Source organism: Centropristis striata, chromosome 13 (assembly GCF_030273125.1).
Source record: "Centropristis striata isolate RG_2023a ecotype Rhode Island chromosome 13, C.striata_1.0, whole genome shotgun sequence".
Taxonomy (NCBI): Eukaryota; Metazoa; Chordata; class Actinopteri; order Perciformes; family Serranidae; genus Centropristis; species Centropristis striata.
The window spans coordinates 29,934,643-29,940,642 of NC_081529.1; positions in this window are offsets into that span (position 1 = coordinate 29,934,643).

The following is a 6,000-nucleotide window of genomic DNA, read 5'->3' on the forward strand; positions in this document are numbered from 1 at the left end:
ATGTACAACCTCTGAATGCACCCCAATCTGCTGGTCAAAACTAAATGACCATTATTCAGTGTTTAATTCACCGAATCTAATAGGCTATGAGTTAGATTGAATTTATCAGATTTGCAATGTTATTATCCAATCTAAAACAAGAATATTTTCCTCTCAGTTTGGCCCAACGCACAAACAGGCTCCCCACTGTAGATTGAAACGAGGGCGGTGCAACGGCAACTAATCAGCTTGTTGTTTCCATCTCTTTGAAAATAAATGGTCCTAATAGCACATAAATGTAGCCTGTTTTGTTAATGGCTGAACTGGCCATTTCATCCACAGATCAGAGAATTTGTTCAGTATCACTGTGATTCTATCTTGCATGTTCGAGTCCATTTGCACAAGGTTACAGCGGTTTAAGATTCAGAGACGTGCATTTTAAACATTGTTTTCTGTAACTCAAGAGCCCAGACCTTGCCAGCAACTGCGTCACCAACTATAACTATCAGATCTCAGATTCCAAATACCTCAGAGATTTCAACTCAGGCCATTAGGCCTTTAAATCCACGATGGAATTATCCCAACATATGCAAACATATGAAATCTATTGTTTTCTGCTCTGCATAAATAGTGGCAATTTTATAGATTGCTTGAAGCGGACAAGGGCCCACACATGTGCATGCGCAACACAAACACACTCAATCGCACATACGTTTCTGGTTCATTTCCTTCAGTCCCAGGTCCACTGTAAACACTTTTATTTTCCTTTGAGCCTTTCAGGCATTAAAATGACTGTGATGCATTGCTTCAGCAGGGCTAATCAATGAGATTCTGTAGCACTTTAGAAGCTCTTTACAATCAGTATCAAACACATAATTTAAAAACAGAATCACATCAAGCCTTTATCTTGGTTGAGACCGCCAACAGTGCCTGACTGCTGACCTGTTGCATCACCTTGAAGGATGCTTTTAAAGTAATGCTAATCCCCAGAGGCCTTTGCTGTAACCAGACCATATATTTCTCTCTCAGAAAAGTCATGCTGATTTACATTTATGGACCATGGCAGCCTTACTGTATACAGTCCCACTGCATCAGTAAAAAAACACACTTCGGCTCTAAATGTGCAAATGTTTGCATCTCTGGCTTCAATCCTTTTATTGTATCCCTGTCAGCACATTAGAAACTATAAAGACATTATTGTAAACGAAAAAAGTTGTCATTTTAAGGCATTAGTATTTTCAAAATAAAATGTCAATATTTGATACTTTTTTAAAAATGCGTTTTACTGCAATCGCTTTACACTCTGTAACTGTATATTTTTCTGAATGCTGTTTTTCATAGTTGGAACTAGATCCACAAGTCCTGTACAAGATTCAAATACATTTATACTTTCAACAACATCCAGGAAATGAAGCTTGTATCAGATGAATATGTAACAAAAAAGGTTACCCAAGTTACCAAAGTTCTACTGAGGACCGCAGTTTTCCACTTTGCTTACTGGAAAAATGTATCACATCTTGTGTATTGTACTGAATTTATCACGTACCTGGAATTCATACTTGATTTCTTCAATGAAAATTCAACAAACCTTCATGTTTAGCCCTGAGACAACCATGACAACTGTACGGTGCTTGATATATTGTGTAGACCTCAGTTTTGTCTGAAATCTGGTGTAAAATCATTTGATAACTTTCCAGGTGAAATGCATGGGAGGTTTATGAGCCATTGGCTTGTAGACACAGACATTTTTAAAGTTGTTTTGCTTCTTTTTGTTGTTGTTTCGTGTGTCTTTGCCGTTATTTTGTGTCACTTTGCAAATGGCAATTGGTCTTGTGGTAGTTATGTTTTATCTGTGGTTATTTACCTTCATTTGTAGTCATTTTGAATGTCTTTGTAGTCCATTTGTGTCTCTTTGCAGCTGTTTAGCACCTCTTTGTAGTCTCTTTGAAGCCTTTTTGTGTCTTCTTTTTAAATTTTTTATAATTTTTTAAGTTTTCTTTGTGGTCATTTTGAGTGTCTTCCTGGTTGGTACATGTCTTTTTGAGGTAGACTTTATAGTTGTAGGCCAGAGTGGCTCTGACTCTTTGGGTCCTTGCCCTATGGTATGATCATTCAGTAATCCATTCATGCTTAAAAGTTACATTCAATATAATGTTCAATAGATTTCACTTTTCAATTTCATGTTTTTATATTAAAATCTTCCCAGGATCCAAAACAGCAATGCAGCAATATTTACGAGGTTTTTTTTTTGGTACATAATAAATGTTGTCCTTGTGGTAATGGCTGAGGAAATAGTTATTGTTATTGTGGGTCTTTAAATTGAGGGTTAGTGTTCTGCATTTATATACTTTATACTGCCTGCCAGGAAATGAATCACTTAAGAACTTGAACAACTTACAAAAATTGTGAACTCATGTTTCCATTTTGTTTGTATGACAGCATTGTATTTTTAATGTACAATACAGTACGTGTCCTCAGTCATTCCTTTGTGACCTTATGGAGAGAAACTATCAATTCACTGGCTTTTAACTCAACATGAACCTTTGCTCTGTTTTATTTGTTTTTATTTGTTCTTTGTGTTTTTTTTTAAAGTTAAGATTAAATTTAAAATTGAGATTAATTTTAAAACCCACTTTTGTGTACTGGTTTTTACCCAGCACGAGACTCGCTTTGTTTTAGTTGTTTTTGCTTATTCTCTGTTTTTATTATTGGTCTGTCCTGCCATGTACAACACTTTGTATCAGCTAACGCTGTCTTAAAGGGCTTGTAGAACCTGATAATGTAATAAATTCCCAATAATGTAATAACCCCAATAATGTAATAAAAATCTGCACTTGAGTCCATTAAAAATGTAATAAAACCTGATAATGTATTAACTTCCCGATAATGTAATAAAGTGCATTTCCCAATAATGTAATACACTTTTTTTTTTTTTTTTTTACCAATAATGTAATAAAGTATAACATTAATGGAGGGTTATTACATTATCAGGTTAGCCTTCATTTAGCAAGTCCTGATAATGTAATAATTCCCCAATATTGTAATAATTTAACAGCAGACCACCCATTACTTGAGTTCAAGTGGTGATACTGTGTAGGGAACACTACTCTGTATTTTTAAAATGTTTTTACTCATGTTGTTTTGTGTTATGATTGTCATAACTATGCACCTTATGCAGTGGCACTTTCAATTTCGTTGTATAGTGAACTATATAATGACAATAAATACTATTTGATTTGATTTGATTGATTTGACTAGCTCAAGAGCTCTAGCGCCACCAACAGGTCAAAGTTGAATGTTTGTTAACTTTTGACCCGTTCATCTGTTTTTTTTTTTTACAAACAAGGTATCTGTGACACACGAATGCATTCAACAGCTTCTTGAAATCTAAAGGTGCTTGGTGTTATACTTTATTACATTATTGGTAAAAAGTGTATTACATTATTCGGAAATGCACTTTATTACATTATCGGGAAGTTATTACATTATCAGGTTTTATTACATTTTCAATGGACTCAAGTGCAGATTTTTATTACATTATCGGGAATTTATTACATTATCAGGTTCTACAGGGCTCTATAAATAAAGTTGATTTGAAGCACCAATGATGCAACCCAACTGAAAGATAATGTGGCTACTCTAACGGCTGCTTTCTAACGGTTTTTACTCTCAGTCAGATTCAGAGATAAGCTTTTGAAATATACCACAATTTCCTAAGCTTCTATACCAGCTTGGGGGTCTGGAGAGTGAGGATGGGGTCTGAGGTGTTGCTTGTGGGAGGGGAGGTGGAGGTTAAGGGGGGGAAATAAGATGGAGTATCAGTGTAAGACATGTGTCTGTCATGCTGGCAGTTTCCTGGCCTTGACTAGTGTCTCCACCACCTGGGGATGATGGGATATTTACAGAGCGTGTGGGGCGGATGGAGTGAGACCAGAGGGCGGCCAGGCGCCCCAGCTCCTGCATCTTGCACGCATGTGCAGGAACTTCTGTATTTTTAACATGCGATGTGTTTGGGGGAGCGCATGAACGTCCAAATATTTTCCTAACTGATTTTCTGTCAGCAGCTTGCTCCAAATTATGCATCTGATTCATTCTGTCATGGATGAAAAGGTCCTTTCAGTGTGAGCGCAGGCGAGTCCTGACCAACCTGAGCTTCACACACAAACACTAAAGACTCCTTACTTTTAAAACTTTACTAATTCTTGGCTGGTTAACATACAGTTGTTTTAATGCCTAATAAATACACTTTAAACAGAAAAATGAAGTCCTTGACCTACTTTTTTTTTTTTTTTTGAAAATGATATTTATTGGGTTTTTAGAATTAACATGACACATACATTAATGAGGGTTTACATACCCACATTCATAGATAAAGAAAAGACAAGACCATGAACCACTGAAACAAAGAACAGAACAAAAACAATAGATGAATAAAATAATAATAATAATAATAATAATGAAATAAAATAAAATAAAATAAAATGATAACAATGTATTTCCTATGTAGCTGCTGTGTTGAATATTACATTTTCTTTATACACTTCATTGTCCTTTTCAAGTGTAAGCATATTTTTATTTTGTGCGGGCAGTACATTTTACATTTTATTTATTTTTATCCCATTTTTAATTTATTTTATCTTATTGCATTTTACTGTTCTATTGTTTACTACATCTATTTGTATTGTGTTATCTATCTATTGTTTGTGCAGCACTTTGGAAACCTTGTGTTTGCTAAAATTGTGCTATATAAATAAAGTGGATTGGATTGGATTGAAGTGTTCAACATCTTGATTGGTGACTTTCAAGATATTCAATAAATTGTCCCCATTGCTTAAAAAAAAGCTCTGTATTTTCCCCTTGGTGGCATAGGTTCACTTCTCCATGGCTAGAACATTGGAAAGACTGTTTGACCCACTTTTAATGCAGATTGCTGATTTTTGAACCCACACCAAGCCCCATTCTTTTACTGCCCTTTTCTGCATTCGCTTGTTGTTGCTAGGCAGATCTCAAATATTTTAACACAGATTTATTCCGCCACATGAAAAATCTCCTTAAACGATGTGTAGGCTGTAAAGACGACAAACGCAGAGAAGTGCTTTATGGGTGTGTGAAGTGCAAGAGCCAGGCAGGGAGATGTATTTCACTTTAATTTCCTCCACAGACGGCCGCTGCTGCCCCGGCACGGCACACTCAAGGATGTTATTGCTCCACTTTCACAGTCTGATACTGTACATGATAAGAAAAATAGAGTCTTTGGCAGAGAAGGTACAGCGCAGGAATTTTATGAGCTGCTGAAAGTGGCACTTTAACAGATATGTTAACTTGAAACATTATATCTCAGAAAGGTGCTTGTGCTTATCATGTACTGTAAAAAAACAAAAAAATACAACTATTCAAAATCTTATTTTCCGAGAAAAACTATTGGGTTTAGATGGGTAAGATTTTAATATTTTAAAGGAATACTTTCCCGTGTTACCTTGAATTCTTAAAGAAAACAGTTTTCCTTCCATGCCTACACAATGAACGAAGAATGCAAAAAACTGAGAAAATTCTTGATGAATTTAAGAAAATTTTGCAACATTTAACAACAGCAATAAAAAACAAAACAAATATCTGTTTACCAACTCTCACACAACTTGTGCAATTTAAACCAAGACTTATTCATCAATCTTTACAGAAAATGCATGTGTTTGCTAAGTAGTAAAGATACTTATTCTGCAAATTGTGTGAGAGTTTTAGAAACCTATTAAATTAAATTAGTAAAGATTTTGGTAACGCTTTATAATAAGGTCCTTAATAACCATTAATTAACAAGTAATATGCCATTATTAACACTTATATAAGCTTATAAACACACAATAATGTTAATAAGCATCTTGTAAGGACTTACAAGGGCCTTATTACTTGCTAATTAATGGTTATTACAAGGACCTTAATATAAAGCGTTACCAAGATTTTTTAAATCCATTTTAGATTCTTTGTTCAGTGGAGGAATGCAAGAAAAAACGTTTTCTTCAGTAA